Source organism: Somniosus microcephalus, chromosome 13 (genome assembly GCF_052327205.1).
Source record: "Somniosus microcephalus isolate GS21.2 chromosome 13, FLI_Smic_1.0, whole genome shotgun sequence".
NCBI lineage: Eukaryota > Metazoa > Chordata > Chondrichthyes > Squaliformes > Somniosidae > Somniosus > Somniosus microcephalus.
In genome coordinates this window covers 157957363-157968733 of record NC_140999.1, presented here as the reverse complement: position 1 = coordinate 157968733, position 11371 = coordinate 157957363, and positions in this window count along the sequence as shown.

The following is an 11371-nucleotide window of genomic DNA, read 5'->3' as shown; positions in this document are numbered from 1 at the left end:
TTTTAGCCCCAGTACAAAGTTTCTCAAACTTCATTATTGCTTGTCAGCATTTTTCTCATATACTGTCTTCATACATTTCACTTTCATAGTAAGTTTTCCATTGGTCATGCCAGAAAATTTGTCAAGCTTAGTTGACCTATCTGCAGCCAACTCTGACAAGATTAAATTAAAAGGGTAAAGTGCAAATGCTAGAAATCTGAAATAAAAGCAGTCAGTGCTGTCAGTCAGCATCTGTAAAGAGTAAAAACGGGTTATGATGTGTCAAGAGTGTACGTACTTTGTTATATGTTTTGATAATTTATTTCCATTTTCTAAGAAATTGATTAGAAAATCTCTTCATATATGAGGATGATTCATGACTGGAAATATAAGAACTGAACATCTCCACCAAGTACATGGATCTTCCATGCTCTTTTTTTGTATGGTAGCTGATAAACCACTCTCTTACTTCCCTGAACAGACATTTTACACATTCGAGCCCTTCTAACTATTCTAATGCCTTTATTGGCACAGTCCACCCTGATGTTACTATGGCTTCGATCGGTAACCTTTTGCTCATAGAAACTGTAACGTGAAATGGTCATCATTAATGGAATAACCTTCTCTTTTTCAACATGCATAAAATCTTGAATCTTCATCTTTTCATCAAACAGGCATCAATCTTCCATGACCATTGGTCATTAAAAAAAATTCTCTTCAACCCAGCTTGGATCTGTCTTAAAATCTAGTTGCATTGTCTCAATCATAGCTGATTCATCCAAAGTGACTTCTTCTTTCATATGGTAGTAGCAAAGCAAATCAAATGTCAATATCTAAGTTGGATATCCCGGCCAGAGCTTCCGGTGTAACAGCGTGGTTATCTTGTAGGCTGCCTGTGAATTTCCTCTGAGGGCAGTGCTCAATGATGTGCTCCAGGGTCTGATCAGGAGCTCCACAGTCGCATGATGGGGATGCTTTAATCATCCATCTATGGAGAAGGTGGCAGCACCTACCATGACCAGTTCTGAGGCGGTTGATGGTTGTCCACTGTTTGCGAGGAAGGTTTGATCTTTCAGGTTGTACTATGGGATCCTCTATAAGGAATCCATTCTGTATATCGCAGTTATTCCAAGCATTTCACCATCAGTCATCAAGGCTGAGGGGAGATCGCTGAAGGGCTTCAGCGACGGTCCAAAATGGCCTCCTAGATTTGAGATGGGTTGGTGGTAGGTTGTTCAAGTCTGCCTGGATCGCCATGTCTTTGCTGGTGCAGCGGTTGTATTCTCTGGAGACTGCATTTCGCACCATAGGTGTGGTGGTGCGATGTTTGTAAGCACGGGCAGCCAAGGTGTTGGTGTTGATAAAAGCGTACCGGTGATAATTCTCATAGTAGAGTTCAGCTGGACATCAACGGATTTGACATGCTGGAGGGCAGTACTCCGCTGTAGAGTACACCTTCTTCTTCTTAGGCAGTCCCTCGGAACCGAGGATGACTTGCTTCCACATTAAAAATGAGTTCTCAGGTGACTGATGAGTCCAATGCGGGACCTACAGTCTCTGTCACAGGTGGGGCAGACGGTGGTTGAAGGGGCGGGTGGGTGGGGTGCTTGGGTTGACGTGCGCTCCTTGCGCTGCCTGCGCTTGGCTTCCGCTTGCTCCCAGCGAAGAGACTCGAGGTGTTCGACGCCTTCCCGGATGCTTCTCCTCCACTTTGTACGGTCTTGGGCCAGGGATTCCCAGGTGTCGGTGGGGATGTTACACTTTTTCAAGGAGGCTTTGAGGGTGTCCTTGAAGCGTTTCCTCTGCCCACCTGGGGCTCTCTTGCCATGCCGGAGCTCTGAGTAGAGCGCTTGTTTTGGGAGTCTCGTATTGGGCATGCGGACAATGTGACCCGTCCATCGGAGCTGATTGAGCGTGGTCAGAGCTTCGATGCTGGGGATGTTGGCCTGAGCAAGAACACTGACGTTGGTGCGCCTATCCTGCCAATGGATTTGCAGGATCTTGCGGAGGCAGCGTTGGTGGTACCTCTCCAGTGCTTTGAGGTGCCTGCTGTACATGGTCCATGTCTCTGAGGCATACAGCAGGGCAGGTATCACTGCTGCCCTGTAGACCATGAGCTTGGTGCTGGGTTTGAGGTCCTGGTCTTCAAACACTCTCTTCCTCAGGCGACCGAAGGCTGCACGTCACACTGAAGGCGGTGTTGGACTTCGTCGTCGATGTCTGCCCTTGTTGACAGTAGGCTCCCGAGGTATGGAAAATGGTCCACGTTGTCCAAAGCCTTGTCCACATCAATGGATTTGACATGCCGGAGAGCAGTACTCCGCTGTAGAGTACACCAGGGTGAGTGCTGCCATACGGAGGGTTTGAGCGTCTGCTCCCCATGTGGATCCGGCGAGTTTCTGGATCAAATTGACCCTACTCTTTAGTTTCTTCCCAAGGTTCTGGAGATGTTGTCTATATGACAGGGTGCGATCAAGCGTGACTCCTAAATAGGAGGGCTTTTTGACATAGTTTACCTCTGCGCCGCAAAAGGAGACTTTCAAAGCTTGGATTGCTGGGTGTTGAGGTGGAATGTCAAGGTGACAGTCTTTTGCGGGTTTGGCCGAAGTCGCCTTCGGCGGTAGTAGGCCTCCATCCTCTGTAAATCACTGGTTAGGGTCTCCTCGGTGATGGACAGACTCATGTTTTGCGTGGCCAAGGCAATGTCATCAGCGTATATGAACTTGTGGGACTCTGTTTCGGGCAGTAACTGGTGTAAGCGTTGGCATGGGTGCCAGGACAGAACCTTGTGGGAGTCCGTTGTTCAATGTCCTATATCTGCTTCTCTGGGTGCCAGAGTACACGCGGAAGCGTTGGTTGCTAAGCATGGAGTCGAGAAGATGGATTGTTGTTCTGCAGGATTAAAATGGTGGAGAGGTTGAAAGGCAGTCCATGCTTCCATACTGTATCATACACCGCTGACAGGTCCATGAGTGCTAAGGCGGTCTTGAGCTGGCGCTGGAAGCCTGCTTCGATGTGCATTGTTAAAGCTACCACTTGGTCGCAGCAGTTATGGCCGCTCCGGAAGTCCGCTTGCACCTTAGGAATGTTTGGCTCAATGTTGGGGGCATGTCTGTGGAGTAGTAGCCTCTCCAGCACTTTATAACAAGTACAAAGTAAGGAGATCGGGTGGTAACTGGAGGCTTCACAAGCATTCTTCCCCTGCTTCAGGAGGACAATTATTTTAGTCTCCAAATAGGTGGAATTTTACCAGTTACCAGTACCTCAGAGAAAAAGGAGGTCAACCATCTCTTTGCTTTGGGGTTTCAGTGCTTTTAGGAATTCTGGGTAAATACCGTCTGGACCAGCAGCTTTTCCAGATTTGGTTGTCGACAGGGCTGCGTTTAGTTCGTCCAAGGTGAATGGATCAGACATAGTTGACGACCTTGGTGCCGCCATCAAATTTGTCAAAAGCTGCCTCGTCACCTGGCGTCAAAATCTTTGTCCACCGGAGCCTTTGATGTTTGTATCAAGTGGGATGCAATGGCCTCCGCTCTGATGGTCGTCCTGTGTTTATAGGTGGGTTTGCCCGGCCAAGTTGACGGAGCAGGGTCCCTGCTTTCCTGCTGGAGTGAGTGAAGTTAGTCATAGAATAGAATCATAGAATCACAGAATGGTTACAGCACGGAAGAAGGCCATTCGGCCCGTCGAGCCCATGCCGGCTCTCTGCAAAAGCACTTCAGCTAGCCCCATTCCCCTGCCATTTTTTCCGTAGTCCTGCAAATTTCTTTCCTTCAGATATTTATCCAACTCCCTTTTGAAAGACCCACAAGGTGACTAATATAAAGGTAGGTGACAAAAATACATAATAAACAATGGATATTTTCTGATGAGCAGATTTCTCCCTGGCTACCAAGTCATAAGTAAATGCACATGTTTTATGAATAGAACTCTGGAAGGACTGTGATAAACATATGTTACATCTACCTATGTCACATGAGGTGATACTCATTTACCAACACTTGCCACTCTTTCATAGCCTTGAGCTGGACAATGATTTTTTTTTCCACAGCTGTTGATTTCCAGATGTCTACTTTTCATCTATAATGGCCTAGTTACCAAATATGAGACCTGGAGGATGAATAAAAACAATTTCATGAAAAGTGAAACTATTCTGGGTCTTCTGGTTTTTGGAGGACTACAAGATCTCTGCCAGTTGTATAAACCTCATTATTTGTAGTTATTGGCTAATGCTCACAGTTTTAATTTTGGGTTAAATTCAATTTACTATTTCCCTCAGAAATATCTACCTTCACCTATCAGATATTTTAGACGATCTGGCATAGTGCAGTAGAGCCTGTCCTTCCTCTCACCTTTTAATAAGTTAGCTGAAGTAATTATTTACATTTTAGCTATTTTTACATTTTTTAAACCTCTTAAAGGCTACTCAACATAAAAACACTGTGAATTTTCGGCCAATGTCCATCTGACTAGTATTTTCTCAGTGTTCCTATGATCGAACCAGAAGCAGTATTTGCACTTCTCCTGAAGCAAACCCTGCCCCCTTCCCTTTCCCAGTGGTTCCTGTTGATGATCATAACCATCAAGACTTTTATCATGTTACTCCATCTGGTGGTAATTCTTCTGAAGCACCTTGAACTTTGTGCTGGACAATATCGTAAAGAAACTGCTATCTTTTCAAGCTTTGTAACAGTTTCATACAAAGCCATAGGAAGAAAATTTAAAGTTGTAGACATTAAATGCCCCCTCCCAAGTATCCAGGGTGATGCATTTCTGGAGGCTGTGCAAAAACTCTGGAATTTTTATATTAAGAATAGATCATTCTGGGCATCATCGTTAGAGATTTTGGGGGTGAAATTGGGTGCCTCCCGGGGGGCGCTAACGGGCCATAAATGGCTTTGCGACCAGCTGCCTTGGTGGTCCAGGTAGATACTTTTTAAATTGCAAAGCCTGCAGCGGTGGCCCTTCCCTTTAGGTTGATCGATCGCGGGCAAGAGCCCACGAAAAAAACGGGATCAAGAAAGATAAGTTGTTTCTTAAACTTACCTCGGCCACCACGCCTTTAATCATCGCCCCTGAAGCGGCCGGCCGCCCGATGCACGCCTCCTGCAGTTGTCGGTGTTTTCGACTGGCGCTGCTGCCGGGGGCGGAAGTCAATTTTGGGTCCGGGGCACAACCGGGGCGATGCGCACGTCACGATCTCCGGGCGAAGGAGATCGGGGCGCAGTGCCGTAGCGCCGCCACAAAACTCCTGCCAGATATGGTGCGAATGGGGGCGCTAATGGGAGGCACAAAAGCACCCAATTTCGCCCCCAATATGTTTTTGATATGAAGCCAGATTCAGAATCCTATGGGTTAATTCACATCTTTTCTGTTATTTTCATAGAGGAGGACAGGCTGGAGCAATTGTGACAAAGAGGGGATCGATACATTAATGAGCTACTGGTCTGGGAAAATAGGTGATTATCACATTCCGACACTTCCAGTAGGCATTTACATGATATGTTGGGAGGGGCTGAATTTATTTGTAAACAGGATGTGGTTGGCTGGCTGAGGTCCATATTCAGGAGGCCAGTAACCAGTTTAATTGGCAGCTCAGCTGGTGTATAACACTGAGAAGGAGAAAAACAGCAGTGTCATGGGAATACCTCACCTCCGAATTCCCTCTAAGTCTCATACATTCTGACTGTTGCTTCATCATCACTGGGTCAAAATCTTACATTTTCTTCCTATAGCTACTTAACACCACTGTGACAGAAGCATCAGCACAAGAACTGCAGCAGTTCAAGGAGAAGGCCCAAAACCACCTCAGGGCAACTAGTCAAAGGTAATAATTATGGCCTTGCCAGCAACGCCTAGATCTCCAGAACAAAATTTTCAAAGATGCGATCGCTTAATACAGTCATCTGAAATTCCTCTCCGTGCTAGTTTAAACAGGTTAACAACGTCAATAAAACAGTGGCGAGAGACATTACAGAGGAATGCATTCATCAATCATAGGGGGAGAAATTCGGTATCACCCTGTTTGGGGGACTAAATTTTGAAATCGTGAAAAATGAGTGGCAGGCGCTAATGTATCTGAGGTTTCCCTAAATTGGCCATTAGCGCTCCTGGAAAGAGCTGGAACGCTAAATTAAACGCTAATGACCTCAGTAGGGCGCTATGGGCGGCGGGGGGGGGGGCGGGGGGGGGTTACATGCAGAGTGATAATGAATTTCAGGAGCAATGCAATCGGGAATGATCCTTCACACTGACCCCTTCCAGCTCTTAAAGGGGAGGTTGCATCATTGTGCAGATCCTCATTATCAGCATTGCTGGCTGTGAAGGCGACCTGCAACCAACTCAATCCCCTGATCGTGATGGCTGATCCCCATCCCAGGGAGAGAGCTCGTCGTTTCACGGACAAGGCATTGGAGGCATTAGTCATGGGAGTGGAGCGAAGGAGGGCAGTGCTGTTCCCAGACACTGGAAGGAGGCCATTGCCCCAGGTCTTCAGGGCAATGTGGAGGGAAGTGGCCCAGGAGGTCTCGGCCAGTAGTGTGGTCGTACGCAGCCTGACACAGTGCCGGAAGAAATTCAACAAACTCACTCATGTGGGTGGTCAAGGTGAGTACATGCTTCAACAGGTTCTACATACCAACACCTGAACCTCAGTCTGTACACACTGCACAAACCACCACACCCCCACCACTCACCCACCAAGCATCTGCACCTACTCAAACTCACATCCACATCTCACGCCTTGCCTACAATCACAGCTATTCAACTTTGGCAGGCATATCTCCCAAACACATAGCTGGACTCTGACTCACACACATTCGTTTCTCTTGCAGGCCAAGATGGCTCACAATAGGAGGGAGCAGCAGAGAACAGGCAGGGGTGATGCGCAGCTCCAGCAGCTTTCAGACTTGGAGGAGCGAGTGCTGTGACTTATTGGGCAGCAGGTGGTGGGTTCCGTGGCTGTCAGCAAAGTTGACCCCCTTGGGGGCAACAACGATATGTTCATCCCTCTCCATCAATCATCCCACATTTTAGACGTACATTCTAGAAATGTACGACTTTCATTGTCAGATTCATGGCCCTCTTCATATAAATAGGAATTCGTTTATTATGTAAAACTGAACAAAGGTTGAGAATAAGTGCCTTTAATTATAACATTTTATATTTGAGAAAACTGAATGCCGCTGCTCTAAACTTAATTTCATATCACTTTATGGTATTAGGGTCATAAACAAAATACTCAGCATTAAGTACCATTACTTTTGCTACAATGGCAGCCAGAGAGGAAGTATAATTTTTTTTGAAAAACAAATATTTAATCTTACTCCCAATTTTTTTTTTATTCATTCCTGGGATGTGGGCATTGCTGGCAAGGCCAGCATTTATTGCCCATCCCTAGTTGCACTTGAGAAGGTGGTGGTGAGCCGCCTTCTTAAACTGCTGCAGTCCGCGTGGTGAAGGTACTCCCACAGTGCTGTTAGGTAGGGATGTGGAATTGGAAGCTATGTAAGAAAACTGAAATAAAGTGAAGGAATCACCATGTGTAAGGGATAATGGATAAATAATGCAGAGGTTCAGGAATGTTCTAAACAGAGGATTCATAGGTAACCTCGTCAGACACGAGTGAGGTCACGATAGACGCCAGTTAAATGAAGTAAGGCGTAAACTAATCAAGGAGATGAGACAGGATGCGGAATAGGGTAAACTAATCATCAGGATGCAGGGACAGTAACAAATGTGTAACCAAAGAGATGGGACAGATTATAGGATAGTATAAGCCAGGAGGAAAAACCCCAGATAGGAAGCGAGGACCTAGGAGCAACACTCGACAGCAGGGACCTGGGGACAGAAACCCTATGTAGAGGTTTGGACAGAGATTGATCACCTCGGACTAATTCAGGGTAATATCAATATAAGTTGTGAGTCTTATATTTTGGAATTGTACTTTAAATAATGAATGGTGTTTGTTAAGCATTTATTAAAGATAAATCTTTGTGCACAAAATCTGTTGCCTGTGTGTTTGTTCAGACCACAACTTACATTTGAACCCTAAAAGGAAAATTGCGAACCTATTTGTTCGATCTTTCGAACATCTAGCGAAATCTGAGCAACAAGGGAGTTCCCGAATTTTGATGCAGCGACGATGAAGGAACGGTGATATATTTCCATGTCAGGATGGTGTGTGACTTGTAGGGGAATTTGGAGGTGATGGTGTTTCCATGCGTCTGCTGCCCTTGTCCTTCTAGGTGGTAGAGGTTGCGGGTTTGCGAGATTTTTACTATAGTTTGCTATTATTTGAGATTACTATAACGATTGAGCCGTAAATCTCAGCACCCATCTTTGTTCAGATACTATAAAAAGTATTTCAGGTTAATAATAATCAAAATCTAGGTATTGGATTAAGATTGGTGGTTGTGAAGTGGGATTTTATTAAGGCTTAAAAATCTGAAATTTTGCATGTACTAAACTACATTTAAATCTTTCCTGTTACACTAAAATTTTATATATATTCTACCTCAAATATAGTTTGAATTTTAACAGATAAAAGTCCTTAACAAAAAATTCCCTGTGTTGTAGTAAAATTGCATAGTGGTGTTTCATTACTTAAAATTTGCATCATTAGAATGCTAAGTATTTCATGTTGACAATTAATAATCCAACTCCAAACTCTTGAAGGTCAGTGTATGTGGAATACATGAGAATCACCTGTACAATAACAGCAAACCGCCATCAATATGGAATTTGAGGAAGTGATAACCCAAATGAACTGTGGTCAACCCTGTGACATGGTGTACCTTGACTTCCAAAAGTCTTTTGATAAAGTTCCACTGGAAAGGTCACTAATTAAATTCAAAGCTGTGGGGGTTCAGGTTAAACCTTGATAATGGATAAGAGACTGACCGAAAGGTAGGAAACAATAAGTATTTACTGGACGAGTTATGTTGGGGTGGAGGAGTACTGAGTGGGGTGCCCCAGAGTTTGGTGTAGGGACCACTGCTGTTTCTAATTTACATAAATGGCCTGGAATTTAAAATTGAATGCAAAGTGCTCAAATTTGCAGGTGCTATCTAAAAGGAGGGGCAATGGAATCAAAAGAGGCAGCTCAGAAATTATAAAATTAGTTGGACAAGATATATATGTGGGTAGAGTGATGGCAGATGAAATTTAATGCGCACAAGTGTAAAATGCTACACATAGGAATAAAAAACAGACAGCATGTGCATTCCATCAATGGTATTGAAATAATTAAGGGCAATGCTGAAAGAAACCTAGGAGTCCAAATGAACATGATGCTAAATATGTCCAACCAATACAGAGCAGCAATCAACGAAGCCAACTGGATGTTAATCTATGGATGCTGCCTGGCCTGCTGAGTATTTCCAGCATTTTCTGTTGTTATTTCAGATTTCCAGCATCCGCAGTAATTTGCTATTATATGGATGTTGATCTACATTGGCAAACTGGTAGAATACAAGTCAAAGAGGTAGTGATCAAGCTGTACAGTGCTCTGGTCAGACCACACCTTGAGTACTATATCCCGTTCTAGTCACCAAGAAATAATGGAGACATTCAAGGGCTGGAGGAAGTGTAGGGAAGTGTCTTGAGGCTGATCCCTAGCGTCAGCAGTTTGAGTTATGAGAAAGACTGGAGAAACTTGTGATTTTCAGCCTAGAAAGGAGGTGCCTGAGATGTTACAGAAGTGTATAAGATTGTTAAATATATAGAAAAAAACTTTAAATTAAGCTGCAGGAGTAGAATAAGAGGACACAGGTTTAAACTAGTAAAAGGTAAGATTGAAATCAAGAAACTCTTCACACAAAGAGCGGGCAACACATGGAATAGAGTAATGGAGGGGAAAACCCTGCAATCATTTAAGAAATAATTGTATGCTACATTGGGGGTACGTTAGGACCTCTCTGGATGGATGAATTCAGATGGGCCAAATGGCCCTTCTCAGCCATAATTATTTTGTGATCTTGAATGAACACATTTTCATGCTATCATGTAAATCCTGACTTTGAGTTCTGAAGGAAAAGGCGCCCTCTAGTGACATGAGCTTTGCAAAGTAACTGAATAAATTTCTCTGCTACTTTCACAGAGGACTTAATCCATTTCAGTTAAATAAGTCAGCATCCCCATTACAATAGCAGAGAGAGGAATTTTGTCACAAGTTTATTAAGCCTACAGATGATAACTAATTTCCAGGCTTATACTTACATTCCGTCTTTAATACAATTTACTTTGCAACATGATGGACCAAATCTTTTTGGAAAAATAATGACATGTAAACGTCACACAGCGTTATTATTGCAGAAATTGGCCAGCAAGTTCAACGGATGAAGAGATTGGCCATGAGTTGTGAATCTCCAGAACTGGCTAGTTGATTTACATCGCTCCGTCATTTGCGTCACACAAACGGCATCTCGCCCTTAGCCTTCATGTTATTTTTAAGAACTTGCTGGATTTGCACATTAATTGCCCATTAAACTCGCCGCAGGTTAGGACTCATAATTAATAGCGAAGTACCCATTTAACGACATGACAATTGTTAATGCAATGCCAATCAATCTCTCTGGCCCAGAAAGGGAACAATTTAAACTGTTGAGTCTCATTCCTGCATATAATAAATTGTTGTTAGAGATTTTTAAAATGTCTTGCTCTCTTTTTTCTCTCTCATAACCCAATCTTTCGTTCCCTCTCTTTTTTCACTTTCTGTACCTGATTTAACTCTAATTGCACTCTAATTCACCCTCCTTCTCTGCCGTTCCTCTGTTTCTTTCTAATCTCAATAGCTAAGGAGATACACTGCTGGTCCTGTCATTCACTAAGGTCTCAGATGCCCCATTGTCCTTGCCGCACCATTATTAGCTTGCATTTCCAGAAAGTTATGGTGCAAAAAAATTTGGAGCTGCCTTTATTACAAGAGGATTTGAGTATAAGAATAAAGACGTCTTACTGCAATTATATAGGGCCCTGGTGAGACCACACCTGGAGTATTGTGTACAGTTTTGGTCTCCTTACCTAAGGAAGGATATACTTGCCATAGAGGGAGTGCAACGAAGGTTCACTAGGCTGATTCCTGGGATGGGGGGATTGTCCTATGAGGAGAAATTGAGTAGACTAGGCCTATATTCTCTAGAGTTTAGAAGAATGAGAGGCGATCTCATTGAACAATACAAAATTCTTACAGGGCATGACAGGGTAGATGCAGGGAGGATGTTTCCCCTGGCTGGGGAGTCTAGAACCAGAGGTCAGTCTTAGAATAAGGGGTTGGCCATTTAGGACTGAGATGAGGAGAAATTTCTTCACTCAGAGGGTGGTGAATCTTTGGAATTCTCTACCCCAGAGGGCTGTGGAGGCTCAGTCATTGAGTATATTCAAGACAGAGATC